Source organism: Dromaius novaehollandiae, chromosome 16 (assembly GCF_036370855.1).
Source record: "Dromaius novaehollandiae isolate bDroNov1 chromosome 16, bDroNov1.hap1, whole genome shotgun sequence".
Classification (NCBI taxonomy): domain Eukaryota; kingdom Metazoa; phylum Chordata; class Aves; order Casuariiformes; family Dromaiidae; genus Dromaius; species Dromaius novaehollandiae.
The window spans coordinates 5,758,282-5,774,493 of NC_088113.1; the positions used below are offsets into that span (position 1 = coordinate 5,758,282).

At 51.0% G+C, this 16,212-nt stretch overlaps 1 protein-coding gene across 2 annotated transcripts in view; it reads right to left on the reverse strand.

The window, feature by feature from the left end:
• The window catches only part of DLGAP4 (DLG associated protein 4), a 168,867-nt gene extending 156,440 nt beyond the window's left edge, over positions 1-12,427 (reverse strand). Inside the window, exon 1 of one of the 2 annotated variants that reach the window (XM_026100077.2) lies at positions 12,295-12,427. The gene's annotated coding sequence lies outside the window, so the exon portion shown is untranslated. The remainder of the gene's footprint in view (positions 1-12,294) is intronic. The other variant, XM_064521372.1, reaches the window with a different exon arrangement.
• Between the last annotated feature and the right edge of the window lie 3,785 nt (positions 12,428-16,212).

The window sequence follows — 16,212 nt, forward strand, 5'->3', positions numbered from 1 at the left end:
CCTAGGCACATCCCCGCCATCCTGTGCTGCTCAGCCTGGGCAGGGGGAGACATCAGGTCCCATTTCCCACCAAGTGCCAATAGGGATTTGTTCATTTCCTAAATTTATTTCCTTTCCTTTACTCTCTCCCTGGCTCCAGGACCCTCTGCCAGCTGGGCACTGACGCATCCTGGCCCCTTTCAGTCCCCAAGTCTGGCCCAGGCATTGCTGTTTACAGGGGCTGAGCAAAGTTGAGCACAGAGGAGAGTGGTAAACACGGACAGGCATTTGCAGAGCTGTGGCTGGGAGGCTCTGTTTGAATATCTAATTAGATCACAGCAAACCTCCTGAATGGCAAAGTTACAGCCTTTTCTCCCCTTGAGACATCAGGCCATGCCAGGATTGCTGTCTGATTCTGATCTACATAATTCGCCATAATCCTTAAAACTGACTCAAGCAATGAGGTTCATTGCACAGCTCACTGGATTTAATCCACCACTCCAGTGGTGCTAACGAAGCTAATGGCATAGGCAGAGAAGGAACACATGTATAGCTAGGAGGCAGAGATAAAGCATTAATCCAACCATATGCTTTCCACCCGCTTTACCCTTCTACCCTCACCCCAATGTCCTTTTGCAGCATGGGAGAGGGGAAAACCAGCTAGAAAAAAGTGTGCGAGAGGAAGATTGTCCCCATGGACAGGTGGCCGCACGTGCTTGCATCTATGTGCACCATCAGCCAGTAGCGGTTTGGGCCAGAGCCGTGGGAACAGCCGGGCAGGGCAGGGGCTTGGCCAGGCCGGACAGATGGGGGAACTGAATGGAGATTTTCAGAGCTGAGAGGTAAGAGCCACTGGTCAAAATTTTGGCATCTAGTCTCATTTCTAGATAGAGTCCATTTATCCCAACCTAAATAGTTTAGATAGGTTAATGTGATACCAAACCTGTGAGTGCAGTATTCTCACTAACACTCCCCTCTGAGCATCCACCCGTCTAGCACTGCCCCTTAATGTCACCTGCACAGCAGGTAAGTAAGCTGTACCCCACCAGTGACACTCATCAGGGGTGCAGTCCAGCCCCAGAGCAACAGGATCTCGTTGGGAGCACCAGCTGGTCTCCATCTCACCCATGGTCTGAAAGGCAAGAGAGCAAGGGGGCCTGCTGCAGGGAGAGGGCAAAGACTGGGATCTAAAGATCATAGCACACCTAGCTGCAGAGAGACAGACGCAGGAAGGAGATAGCCTCTGCAAATCCCTTTTCCCACCTGGTAACAGCAGACCCACCAGTCCTCTTCTGCCCTTCCCATCACTGTGTGCACCCTCTTACTGGGTGGACAGCAGATGGGCAACTGCCATGAAGCTGATCAGGAAGGACTGATACCCAAGGAACTTCCCCACAGAGAGTCGGGGAGGAAGAAAGATGATGGTATTTTGGGATCATTTCTATTGCCACAAAATGGATGTTGGCTGCCCATGCCTGCTGGACCATGTCACACCTGCTGTCTGGCACTGTCCTTGCTGTAAGCCAGCCACCTGAAGAGACAAACATGCGAGGAGATGGTTGGCTCCTGGCAGCAATGTGAGAGCTTTGCCCAGCAGGAATCCACAGTCAGCGTGGCTGGGGTACCCAAGGCATGCTTCCCATAAGCAAGGCATGAGCTGCCTCTGCTTTTCTGCCAGTTTTAAACTGCAGACAGCTGGAGATGGGCTTCCTTATGTCTGTGTACAGCACCTAGCACAGTGTGCTGGCAATGCTGCCATGCATAAGATAGCTCTTACCCCTGCTTTGCTATCAGATTGTCATTTCAGACCTTCAGATGGCCAGTGTGTAATCGGAGAGGGTAAGTGAGAAAGACCCCAAATGCAAGTCTTGAATGGCCCATCACCCCAGTTCAGCTCTCTGTCTGCCTCCCTCACAGCCAAGACCAGGTGGGATGGATGCAGGGTTAACCTCTGCTGGCAGTGAGTTGGAAGGGAGGGAGGAAGTACTGTTTTCAGTAAGGTTTCCTGACAGTATGGAGAAGGACAGGTGTTGGGTCAGTGACCAAAGGGAAGGAGACTGTCTAATGTCTCCCACAAAATACACCTGAGAGGCTAGCAGGATGAGCCTGTGCCTCCCACAGCACCTTCTGCCTCCATGACAGGAAGAGAGCAGCTCAGGAAAGCCAAGAGCCTATCCAGGGAAAGGCCTCTTCAGCGTTAGTGGATGTTGAAGAGGGCCTTGAGCCATCAGGCAGTAACAAAATTGCTTGGGAAGGCAATGGAGACTTCATGAAAAACAGTATCTATGTGTCCGAAAGCCACCTGAGACCCTAAATCCTCCTGAAACTGAGATGACCTTGGACTTCATGCAGGCAGGCTGGGGAAAGCTCTGCACACATCCAGGAGCCCTCTGAGGCACAGAAAGTGATTCTAGTGGTTGCAGATACTGTGTTTTCCCCCCTGAACCAGGACTATGCTGCAAACTTTGCCCTTCTTCCTGGAGGAAGGGCATGTCCCTTTCAGTTCTCCAAGCCTGGCCAGTACCCGTGGCACCCCAGCTCCAGGAAGCAAAGCCTGCCATTGCAGTGTTTAGAATCCGTCAATGAGGAAAGGTACTCTGCAGAGGCAAGGCATTCAGAACCTAAATTAGCCGCGCTGGGCTCAATCTGAGATTTTGACAGCGGATGCCAAATTTATTTCCAAATGCACTCTGGAAATGTCACCGTGCTGGTCGGAAGGAATTGGGTACATGCTCCCTTTTAAATAGAACCAAGCATATGGGAGGAGGATGATTAGATCACTTCCAAGCTGCCAAATTTCTTTACTGCAGCTAAAAATCTTCCCCAGAATGTCCCAGCCCACAATGTTTCTGAGCACTGAAGTCTGTGCTGAGACTTTTCCACTGACAGGTGTACCTGAGCAAGAAAACACATCCCTCCAGTGAGGTCCCAGGTGGCCCCAGCTCTCAAGAGGCCGGGGAGGTCTCCTGCCTACCCTTGCAAGAAAGAGGAACTTTGCTTCTCCTCTGACACCTACCCTAGGGTGAGCAGAGTTTACTTTGCTCTTTTACTCTGGTGAAAAGCAGCACTGATCTCAGTCTGTCCCCTCTCATCTCCAGTGACACACCTGCCTGTCCAGGGCAGACCCCCTCCAGGAGGGACTATCTCCCTGCTGGGGTCCATACAGCATCCCACTAACAGTACCCAGTGATGGCCATATCTGCGACCATTCACAGCATGGTGCCAGACCCTGGCATGCTGAGCCACCACATCCCATGCATCTCTGGGCAGGGGAACATCAGCTGCCCTCTTCCCAGGTCCCCCAGAAATCCACCGCATCCTGATAGAGACAGGCAAAAGCAACTCAGCAGTCACTCACAAACCAAGAGAGGAGCAGTGAAAGCCCCTTTAGCTCCTGGAAGATAAGCCCTGGGCTTTCACACTACCACTTGCTTCCTTCAGTGTCTTCAGCAGCTGGGCTTCTAGTGCTCTCAGCTGCTTGCAGTGCACATGGACTGCAAAGGACCCAAGGCCAAGCACTGACTCTTCGAGATCACAGTGCAGCAGGACCACTTGGGGAAGGGAAGTGCTTCTGCTGTTCCCACTGCCCAGAGCCGGGATTCAGGCCTTGCATGCAGCCAGGAAACATGGTATATAGAACAGGAGGAGAGATGGGGCAGCTCCCCAGGGCTCATTATTTAGTTCTGCAGGAATGATGCCAGGCTGGGGGCACCTTGAGCCAAGCAACTAGAGTACTTTACCTGCAGATGACCCCCCCAGGTTCACCCTCATCTTGAGGGAAAGCAATGTAAGCCACTACTGCCCATTTTGTCCAGGCTGCCAACAGGGTAAGCAGCCCAAAATTCAAAGCAGCACCACCGTGCTATCCCTCATCACAGACACAGTGAAGGGAAGTTCTTGGGATCACCCAAACCTTCCCTGTCCCACTGAGAGACTGAGAAGGGGACAAATAGCTCCCTGGCAGGGAGTTTCCTTCTCTCAAAAGATAACAATTAAGCTTCCCAAGGCAGACAGAGAGCAGGCTGGCCCTCCGAGGAGAGGATGTGTGGCCAGCACCGGCTTTTCCAAGTCTAGTCACTGGGCCCTCTTCCACTTGGCCTGCTCAAATTCTGCCAGTCCAGTGTGTGGAACAGCCAAGACCAAGCACACATTGTCTCTTCAGCATCAGCATCCACTGAGCCAAACTCATTTTCCCAGCAGGAAAACAAAGCATGCCCAGACCTGAGCGGACCAGGACCGGTGCTTTCCCTTCTGACTCAGGACTAACCTGCAAACTCTCTGAATCCTCCTGGCCCTTTCTCTAGCCTCCCATTGCCAAAGCATCCACCCTCTTTCAGTAGTAACACACTGATCTGCTGGATCATGGAGACAAAATCTTATTGTCTAATATTTGCTTCTATCTCTTCTATATTGCTTTTCATGCCCAGGCCTCTAAGAAAGGCACAAAGTGAATCCAGTGGTATTGCCCCTGTTCAGCAGATTAGGAAAATAAAATATGTTGCAAAGAAGCAGCAAGCTACAAACCAGCTGAGAGCAGAGCATCATCTCCTCCACCATCTCAGGGTAGTGCTTGACCCTCTAGGGCCTCAGAGAGGGCCTCAGAAGGAGAGTCACAAGCCCACCTGGCAGGCTCAGGGTCTCAGAGCCAGGAACCAACCCAGAACATGCTGTAATGTGGCAGAGCCCAGAGGGCACAAGCAGGAGGACTGTTGAGCCCAAGCAGCTAAAGCAAAGTGGCACAGCTGCTCCTAGCTCTGCTCTCAGCCCACACGCTGCTGAGTGGCGGGTAGGAGGTTTTTCTCTGCATTGCAAATCCCTTCCTATTTGATCTGATACTGCAGTGCTGCTTGGAAGGAAAACAACCTCTCCAGAGAGCAAAGAGGTCCTGAATAGCACTAGCACCTTCTCCTGCCCAATGCAGGTCCTGGAACTGGCAACAAGAGAGCCTGGCTCTGTAGATAATACTAAAGCTTCCCTAGCAGACAGCCTGTCTGGGATCAGGAACTATCCATTCCCATTTTCCTGTGTTTGCTTCTGGCACAGAGACCCCCAGCTGGGATCTCTGCTCAAACTTGGAAACTAGGAGGAGAGGAGGAGAAGGCAGAGAGAACACTTCCAGGTCTGCGGAGGCTGACTGGCAGCAGAGTGAGAGATGTGAGAAACAGTGGGAGCTACATGGCAAAACGCTCACGGAGTGTAGCTGCACCCTCTTTGCAGCATGGCCTAGAGTACTTCCAGGAAGGTGTTAATGCCATGCAAATGCATGGCCCGAGAGGTGGCATGCAGCAGTGTCCCCCAACCCATTCTGTGCAGCCCCGATGCCAGACCAGTTGGAGGACCACAGCTGGGAAGGAATTGGACTGGTGCTCATATGTTGCCAGCCATTCCAATTCATATTACATAGAATAACAAAGAACAGACCTACAGTCCCCACCCAGATGCATGGAAGTGCACATCTTCTCCAATGCCCAGCACCCACATTGCACACTCAGCAGCAAATTCCCATGCTGGATACACAGCACTACCTGGCTGTGAAGATCTTCAGGGAATCTGGAGTGCCTCTGTGTTTGCTAGTGCAGAAATTTCCCGTAACCAAGTTTTGGGAGCCACTTGACTCAACATTTGCCACCACTATGCAAGGGAGAGGGATTGCCTTTGTGCTCCCTGCCACAGGTGCTCAAGGACTGAGAGAGTCTGGAAGTCCAGGAAAAATACCAGCACCATCCTTTACAGGAAAGGAGCTTTTGAGGGGGGGTTGGGGAGGGGAGAGAAGGTGGAGAGTATGCCCCTGGGTGACTAAGGAGAGAGCAGTGCTATGGAACTGAGATTCAGTAAATATGCAGAGGGTTTTATACGAAGATACACCATTTGGACCAGGAACCTCCTCACAAGGAAGGCATGCTGCCTCCAAAAAACATGACTCTTTCTCCCTCCCGCCTCTCTAGAAATCAAGAAAAGGGGGTGGAGTGAGGGAGGCAGTGCTCACAAGCGGGCTTTCACCAGAGGACCTAAACTGCTTGCATTCTTGGTCCAGCCCACTTGTCTCCTAATAGGACTGTCTGTGCTGATAAGTGCTTAGGAGTAGAAAGGAAAGAATAAAAATAGAAAGCTCTGAAAACAAGCAGGGCAGCAGTCCCCGGCAGCAGAAAGCCATCACTGTGGCAGAGACCTCAAGGGTGGCCCTGTGGGATCTCACTGGGGTAGTGCCAGCAGACCGAGTGAGAATACTATCTTCAAATGTAGCCAATGCAAGGCAGATGCTTTCCTCAGCTCCCTGGTAATGGCATATTACTTCACTGTCAGGAAGGGGAACTGATGGCCTAGTCCTGGACCAAAGGCTTTTGACAAGAAGTATAACCATGAACTGAGGGTCTGGAGCCTCTGCAAAATATATTTTTCCTTAGCCAAGCTAGCCATGCAAATCTGCCTCTCCAGCCATTGGGTCCCATCCTCCCCATCGTAGCCATCTACCTGTTCACTTATAATTTTTTTGGCTCATCTCTTTAGAACAAAGCATTCATCCATCCATCTATCCATTCATGTTTTTCCCCTTTTCTATATACACCCCAAATCCATCAGATGTCTGGACTGCTATGTAACAAGCAAGGCAGACAGGCAACTATTAGGATCTCCATTTATCACTTCCAATAAGTTTCTTTTGGTTTCTCTACAGGGAAGAAAGTGTACTTCACTTTTGTGTCAGCTAGAGGATGGGATGTGCAGACATCTAGGCTGAGTACTGCCACAAGACAACAATACCGCTTTGAAAACACGTGGCCTGGGGCAATGGACACCAGGCCTTGAAGTCCTTCTTTTGCTTTTATGCAGTCTTTAAGCAAGTGAAGTCCCAGAAGAAGTAATGATGTTTCTAAGCAGTGGCCTTCAGAGTGCAAACAACAAAATAACTCCACAAACTCATAATGTACAATATGGAAACTGACTCCACCAGCAGCCCAGGACCCAGACCTCTTTTCTTTACAAGAATTACCCACTTCAGGCTGGAGCCTGCAAGTCAGATGCTAGATTTCACTGCTCCACTTTATTCACATTGTCCTATGCTGGCATTCCTCCATGCTGAAACTAGCTCAGAGTACCCCCTCCCCAGCAGGCTCTCACCACTACAGAAATAATACTGCTCTGGGCTGTGCCAAACCCTCTAGGAACACATAGGTTCTCAGCCACACCACACTTGCTTACAGACATACACAGGAAAAAATATGTTCCGTTCTCAAGAGGAAATCTAGAGAGTATATCTGGGCAAAGTGCTGGGCCGAACGGAGTGAATAAATGTCATCCTATCCTCTTCCATCCACCTTCTACTGTATTCAAGGAAGCAAGACTTTGTAGGATTGCAGGCCTTTAATCCCCCTCAGTCCCAAACAGGCCAGATCCTAACTTTGGACCAAGCCCTGGTGTCAGTGGAGGAACAGAGCACTCCTTTACTGATTCTGTCTGGAGCATACATTGATCAGCAACACCAGAGCCTTAGATTAAGTCTTTCTCCTGGACATACTAAAGAAAGACATTAGGAGCAGGAAGGACTCAGTTCTCTCCTTTCAGAGCTTTGGGATCTTTAATCACAGAGTCACAGAATCACAGAATGGTTGAGGTTGGAAGGCACCTCTCAAGATCATCTGGTCCAAAACACCTGCTCAAGCACAGTCACCTAGAGTAGCTCGTTCAGGGCCCTGTCCATCTGACTTTTGAATATCTCCATAAGGATGAAGACTGCACAACCACTCTGGACAACTTGTTTTGGTGCTTAGTCACTCTCACAGTAAAGAAGTTTGTCCTTATGTTCAGATGGAACCTCCTGTGTTTCAGTTTGTGCCCATTGCCTCTCATCCTGTCACTGGGTACCACTGAGGAGAGTCTGCCCCCATCCTCTTTACATCCTCCCTTCAGATACTTATATGCATTGATAAGATTCCCCCTGAGTCTTCTCTCCTTCAGGCTGAAGAGTCCCAGCTCTCTCAGCCTTTCCTCGTGCGAGAGGTGCTCCAGTCCCTTCATCGCCTTAGTAGCCCTCCACTGGACTCACTCCAGTAGCTCCATGTCTCTCTTGTATTGGGGAGCCCAGAGCTGGACACAGTGCTCCCGGTGTGACCTCACCAGGGCTGCGTAGAGGGGGAGGATCACCTCCCTTGACCTGCTGGCAATGCTCTGCCTCCTAATGCACCCCGGGATACCACTGGCCTTCTTGGCCACAAGGGCACAGGAATGTGCCTGGCTCATGGTCAGCTTGTTCTCCACCAGGACTCCCGTGTCCTTCTCTGCAGAGCTGCTGTCCAGCAGCTGGTCAGCCCCCAGCCTGTACTGGTGCCTGGGGTTATTCCTCCCTAGGTGCAAGACTCTGCACTTCCCTTTATTGAACTTCATGAGCTTCCCCTCTGCCCAGCTCTCCAGCCCGTCCAGGTCTCTCTGAATGGCAGCACATGGGCTATCAGCCACTCCTCCCAGTTTGGTATCACCAGCAACCTTGCTGAGGGTGCCTGCCCTCTGTCCCTTCATCCGGGTCACTGATGAGGAAGTTGAACAATACTGGACCCAGCACTGACCCCTGGGAGACACCGCTAGCTACAGGCCTCCTACTAGACTTTGTGCCGCTGGTCACAACCCTCTGAGCTCTGCCATTCAGACAGTTCTCAGTCCACTTCACTGGCTTCCTGGTAAGTCACCCACTACGTCGGCTGCTACGCCAGCACCTTCACCAGCAGGCCAACATGCCTTGAAGCCACAGCAACTCCTAATGCCACAGGGGAGGTCCACTGCCATGCCAAGTCAGTGAGTATCTTCCAGCCATACAGGAGGAGGCCAGGCAGGAAAGAGTACATGTCCTGTGCACAAATCCTTGGCCCTGACCCTCAACGTTCACAGCATTATGAGCAAAGACATCCACAGGACTTTTCTTCTCTCACACTGCCAGGGCAGTGAGAGGAGGAATCAGGCCTGTCTCTGTCCCCTTCCACTGCCTGATGCAGCTTCCCAAGCACCAGGCAGGGGTGGAGAGCACCAGGCAGCATGATGTATGGCTTGTTCTTCCCTACCCACTTGGCAGCCCATTGCAAGAAGGACTGCAGGGTCCTGGGCATGGTGAGGGACAGGGCACAGGCCTCCCCCTCAAGCACTTCAGCCCTGAGCCAGAACATTTGGCACATGGCTCTCATCTTCCTGCAGCTTCCATGCCAGTAGTGTGGGAGCTGGGCTTGGCACCAGCAGTGCAGTTCACCTTCCAATTCCCAAGGAGTTGTGGCGTGCCAACAGACCGTCACTTTCCTGCCCTGCTGGAGAGGCTCATTCCTCCCCACCAATGCTCCTCCTTTTAGGAGCTATGGCAGACTGTGGGACCTGGAGAGAGGCTGGTCACGCACATGATGGAAGTATCTGTTTTTTTTTTTTTTCCCTTGTCCTCCCCTTACAAAATAGAGAAGGGGAACAAAAGAGGAAAATTAAAAAAAGCAAAATAAAGCAAACCTGGCAACTCCAATTTTGGTCTTAATGAATAAATGAAACGCATCCCAAGAGGTAATTAAGTGCTTTGAACCAAACATGTGTCACCTACATTAAAAAAAAAGAAAAAATAGTGAGAGGAATCAAGCAATTGAAATTAAGGGAAAGAGATGATAGGCAATTACCAGGGAGTGGAGAAGCAGGAATAACCAGCCAGTGAGGCCCCTGCTCCCATAGTCCAACACTCTCATGGCGAGAGGATCTGGGGCTGGCTGCAAAAGGCTGCTCACACTGTGCCATGTGATTCCCTTGGGAGAGGGGCAGTCACATGTGTGTGCACAGTGTGGAGGCATCCCCACATCCAGGGGAGATCTCAGTGATTACTCCTACCCTAAGAACATATTTCTCCTCCATGTACCCATCCACCTTTGTGTTCCATAGGAACTGTGATCACTTTGCTCTCAGGTCTCTGGGGGACTGACTTACTTTTTTTCTTCATTGGTGTTTCCCCTCCATTTAAAGTCACACAAGATAGAAGAGACCCATGTCCCTTCCAAGGGGCTGGAAGGTGTGGGACATGATAGAGCACCAGGGGGAATTTGGCAGGAATCAGGTGCAGAGTCACTTTGTCACAAGTATGGGTTTGCCAGTTCCCTTTCCACAGCAGACAGCAAGCTCTGTCTCACCCATCTTGCTGCAGCTATAATGGCCAGAAAAAAACCAAGCCCATCTGATTTTGTTTCCTTCTGGCCTCTTCACTGTCCTCAGCGCTATAGTGTGTGAGAGCTTCCTGTGTCTCAATCATGACCAAACCACATGCTCAGTTTGTTTTGGTAGGGTTTGCTGAATGTGTTTTGTTTGTGTATATGCTGTTCTGGAGGAAGGTTAGAGAAGGTTTTTTCTGGAGGGTGGAAGGGGATGAGGTTTGGGTTGTGCATGACCTGTTATTCAATCCAATACAGCATCCATCCTTGGTGCACAGTCCACCCCTCTGCGCACACATACACACACAGTCTCTGTCCCATCGCCAAATCTCCTTGCGGATCTCTGCCCTGCCAGCTGGAGACTTGACGTTAAAAAGAATTTTCCCTGTATGTCAGCCCTGGGTCTCCAGAAAGCCACGCATCTCTTCTTTCTAAATAACTGCAGAAGGCTACAAAGATGCTCTTTTATTGGCTCAGATGATGGGCAAAAAACCCAACTAAATTATAAAAACATCACACATTTTCCTGTGAAAACAGCTCAGAGAAAGTTTTTAGCAGCTGCTGTAACTGTTGAGAAAGCAGCATGCCATGAGGATCATGAGCTCTCAGGTAGTCTGTGCTCTTTGGCAGAAGTGGTTATTTGCCTACAAATGGAAGCAGGGCCCAGACTGGGTCCCCATGCCAGACCCTACACTCTCTCCCACGCCACCATCCTTTGGGGCTCCCCAGCTGCTTGCTGTTATTCTGGGTGGCAGAGCCAAGTCCCCAGGGCTGTGGAAGAAAATCCAGACACACCTCTAACATGCTCTTTGGTGCTTTCTGAATTTTTTGCCCATCTTCCACCTTTTAGGAGGGCAAATCAAAACCTTTTGAATGTTTGGGCTTGGCTGAGCTGCTGATGGAGCCAGCGGTACATCCCACGGCATGGCAGGGGCTCACTCCTGGTGTGGGGGAAGCATGTGATTTTTCTTCCATAGGTTTACCCTGCCTGTTTACCATCTCTCAAGTGTTTGTTACTTTCAGGTCAAGTTACTTCCCCAGGGACCTTAGCAGCTGTGACAACACTTCTTGAATCCAGAGCCCTGTCCTTGGGTGAACAGAAGTTCACCTTCCCTCTCTTTGGGGGAAAAAACACAGGCTTTCCACATGTTTAAGATGGCCGCAGAATTGGATGACCCCACTTGGAAAATACACAGCAGTACTCAATATCTGTCCCATGCACAGGCATGCCAAGGATATGCCTGATGGCAAAGCAGTGGCTTGGAGGCAATCTTAGCCATATTCTGCAGAAGCCTCCTTCTCTGCCTCACTGGAGGAGATCAAGTGGCTGTGTACTCCTCCTGCCCATCTAGCAGAGGCCACCACACACGTCCCTCTGTCCCCCAGCTCTGATAGACATGCTTCAAATGGGGACTGGATCTTGGGGCCCACAGACAGTCAGTCACACTGCGTATGGCTGAACTCACTGCCATAGGCTGGAAACAGAACAAGAGCTAACAGAGTTGAGCATCTAGTAGAAAGCAGAAAGCAAACCATGGCACTGCTACAGCGAGGGCCAGCTCCACAGCTCCCACCAGGCCTACATGTGGGGGATGTAGAGGTCTCCCGAGTTTACTTGCCGCTTGACTAGTGACTAGCCTGGCCTCTGCTGGCTCTGCCCAGAAGGTCCCAGGCAGAACCTCCTCCAGGCTACAAATAGCCCTGGAGGCTCCACTGCTCTTGCTGCATTTTCCACCTACTCTCCAGCTGAATGGGCATCACCCAGAGGAGACACTATCACACACCAACGCAGCGCGCTCTGACTCCCAGACACACCAGTAACAGAGCCTCCAAGCTGCCCTGTGCCCAAGCCATCTGCCTCCCCAGGAAACTGAGGCCGTGCCAGCATCTCATATGCATCCCTGAATGGTGCCCTTCATCTTCTGCTACACTGCCAGCAGTACCTCTCCTCCCTCACTGCCACTTCTGCACTTAGGCTCTCTTTTTGCCTTGTAGAGCAACAGCGACACGAGAAAGGAGAACATGAGAATTTTCCAAGACCCACCAGTTCCTTTTGCTTTTCACCCCAAGAAGCCCACCAGAAGCATGAATGGGACCCCCCTACCCCTTCCTCTGCTCCTGCGCCAGGCCCTGCACCCACCACGGTGCCCCGAGCACTCACAGTCTGAATGCTCCTCTGCAGGTTGCACCTCTTTTGCCAGGACGCTGCTTTCATTCGTGAGCTGGGGAACGTTGCTTGTCCGTGCACTGGCTGCAGGGTGGGCACGGCCAGTCAGTGACCTTGTGACCGTGCTCACCAGTCTCCTTGGGCTGAGAAGGGCAAAGAAAAGGGTGAGTTCAGAGAGACATAAAACAACCTCAGTCCCTTCCCCCATTGCAGAAGAATCATCTTCTTTCCCCACCCTGTGTCCCTTCAGGCCTACACAGTGAGGGAGTGGATCCCAGATATGTCACTGCCCATCAGGCTTGGAGCACACTTGTGTACCCTGCATCTCCCACAGACACTGTTCTCCATGAGCCCTCATATCACTGCTGTTTCTGAGAACACACCAAGCAGGGCTGCACAAGTACTGGTTATCATGTTGGCTTGCGCTGTGGTGGCACTGGGATATGCTTTGCTGCTCGTACTCCTCCCAGTGCCACAGCCTGGCACAGTCACTGCCGGTTTTGCCCTCCCTCATGCTCCATGCAAATTCAATGCAAGAAGGGCTGGTGGGGAAGGTGCTTCATCCAAGGCCAGTCCAGCCAATCAAGCAGGAAGTCACAGTGTCCCGGCTGCCCAAGAGCATTAGTACCTAACACTCTGTCCTCCATAGCCACGCTGAGGGTGCCCACATAAGGCATTCATCAGATGGACCAAGACACATCTTGCAGAGATACAGCCATGTAAAGAGAAGTAATCTCAGCCCTCTGGTCCCTCAGCAGAGCAGGAGACAGAGGCAAAGAAGGAACTTGGCAGGGATTCAATACCATCTCTGGCTTCTCCAGCCCTGCTTCAGGTGTAACTACTGATTCATGAGCTAACCAGAAACAACCAATCCACTATGGCTGGGTGGCAGTCACAGTGCAAAGGCCAAATCCTCAGATGTTGCCTGAACCTCTGCTGAGATTTCCACCCTCAAGGTCCTGCTGAGATGGACAGTCCTGTTCCTCTGACTCCGGGGTCCCTGTGGCTGTCAGAGACCAAAGACTGGACTTCAGCTTGATGAGTGTGTCCAGGAAGACCAACAGATTCCAGTACGCTGGAGAACAACACATCCTGCCCAAAAGCAAACCTTTCGCCTTATGACTGTTGCTGTACTTGGTACTTTACCTAGATGTTCCCTGAGGCCCAGAGGAGAAATGAGGTTCAAGCCATGAAAGCAGCCGCCAAACTAGAGAACAGGACAACTTCCCACTGCTTCCAGTCAACCTAGCTCACAGCACCAGTGTCATGCACATCCATCCTCCCTGTGCTCTTTGAAAAGAGCAGCTTACATCCTGATCAGATTAGAGGAAGAAAACTGCATTGCAATAAATCCAGGGAGGGGACTGCCTGCCTGTGCTTTAATCTGAGGGGAGCCTTCAAGATAAGAGTATTAAGAAGTGGAGATAAAACAGCCTTGGTGCAGGGATAGCCTGAGCTGGTTCCTAGCTTGGGAAGCAGCTCAGTGGAGCTGTCTGTGGGGTGCTCTGTCTTGGGAGAGGAGTGCAGCACGCCCCTGCAAGCATCACACATCTTTCTATGCCTGCAGCCCCTTCAGTGCAGGAGATGGGGGAGCTCTGGGAAGGGCAGGCTGCAGGAGAGAGAGGATTGCTCCAGAAGCTCATCTTTCAAACTGGAAGGCTGAAATCCCAGGTCTAAACAAGGATGGCACTTTTCCCATTGTGAGCTCTTGGTGCAGGGTAGGCTCTCCCCATATCGCAGGACCCTCCCCGTAGCCCCTTTTTCCAGTGAGGGGATCTGGCACCTCCCAGCTCTGATTTCACTTCATTTCAAGGCTGGGACTTCATTCATCCACTCTGGGAAGTCCTTCTTTTGCCTTCTGAATGTGGAATCAGAGGCAGCACTGGTTTCCCTTCTTGTAAGGTCTGCTTTGCAGAGGACTCTGCTCTTCTCTCCAGTGTTGTGCCTTGCAAGGGCATTCACCGAGAGTCATCATCACCTGGGTGACCTCTTCTAACCCCAATCTATGCTCCATGGGCCAAACAGGAGCACAGCAGCTGCTGCAGCAGGAGCAAACAGAGGCTGCTTGTTCTCAAACTTACTGTTCTAAGAAACCCAGGCACCTTTTCCTCATGTCTTTTGAGATGTAATCCCCACACCTGCACCAGATGGGAGGGAGGAAATAAGACAGAAGAACCAACCTTCATCCTCTGATGGAGTCTGAGGAGGCTGATCTGCTCACGTACTAAGCTGTGCCTGAAGGACCCATGTGTCAGATCTGAGATGTGCTCAGTGGTGAAACTTGAGGGAGAAGCCACCTCTCATACCAACGGAATCCCTTAGGCGTAAGTGGAGACTAACACTGCATGGGGCAACAAGGGCTGTGTTGGTGCAAGTTCTTGTGCACTCAGCTGTATTTTGTGAAGCCCCAGCTGAACGCACAGCTTCAGACTCCCATTGTGCTCCTGAGATGAATGGAAACAGCCCTGCAGCTTAGTATAAGTAATTGAGGAAAGAATATTCATAAATCAGGAGACAGTTGGATTAAAAAGGTGAAGCCCAAGAAGCAGCTGAAAAGAGAATTATCGATGATGGATGGGAAAGCAGTACCTGAATCCAGTGTTCTCCTGGATGCACTGTTGCACAGCAGCAAGACAGCGAAAGCTGAGATCAAGCCACTCACTGACTGAAAGAACTAGGTGAGCCAGGGGATGCTAGGAGTTTTCAGAGTCTAATACAGTGCAAGAAGCATATCAGCTGCTAGGCTCCAAGTGGCATAGCCTTGACAGGCTCTACAATTGGTGCTGGGTCCTGCATCCCAGGGCTGGTCTTCTGACCAGCATTAGAAGCAGTGCTTGCAGATGCTCTGCACATGGGAGTCTGCCCAGCTGAAGTTCAGCAGAATGAGGCCCAGAGAGATCAGTGACCATTATTGCCTGCTCAGCACAACCCCTCCTGCACACCTCCCGCTGCACTTTGTCCTATCCTGACTCTGTGTTGCGGAGCAGAAGTCCCAAACATCTGGCTCATTCTCCTTCAGGGCATTCAGAGAGGCTGCACAGAACATACTATAAAGTTTATTACTGCCGTTTGCTTTGTTAATTGCTGCTAATCAGGCAGCTTTCTTCATAAAGGGGGGAAAAAACATTTGGATGGAAAAAAATCCGAGTTCTTAAGACAGAAGAGAGTTCAAAATTCCTCTCTTTGCTCAAGCCACAAGCTAACATAGGCCACCCCTGCAAAACGAGGGGCTCTGACCACGAGACAGGCTCTTCCAGAGCCTCAGTGTAAGACACATCCATGATGCCAGGAGAGCAGAAAAGCCAGCAGAAGAGCCAGTGTACAATGATTGCTGCATAGGCAAACTGACAAGTGGTCAGAATTCTCAAACAGAGCAAGGGGCTCTCCCTACACTGCTAAGGAGACAAGGGGAGGTCACAGCCTTTCCAAACTCAACATCCCTCCCCTGCGACTTTCCACATCCTTATATCATCACTGGAGTTATTTGCTATCAGACAGGGCAAACTGCCATACTATCATCCCTGTCTGGCATCAGGCTCCCCCTCCATACCACCTACTCACACCTCCCTGACACAGCCCAGAGACAGGACTCCCCGTTATTCACTGCTTTTTTCATCAGGACTAAGACAGTCTCTAAGGGGTTTCAATTCTTGCTACCTCAGTACCAAACACTAACCAGAGCTCTTCCATCCCAGCTCCCTCCCAAGTCAGTTTTATCCTGATTCTATAATCCTGCTGGGGCAGGGAAAGGAAGGGTGATTGCCTGGACCTAAGCAGGCCACCTGCTACACAGCAAGGCATAGGACTGCCTGCACTCTTGGCCTTCTTTAAATATCAGTTTGTTTCAGTGACCAGGACAACCTCAGGTATTTGCAAGCCACTGAGAGCAGTTCAAACCCAGAAGTATTTGCC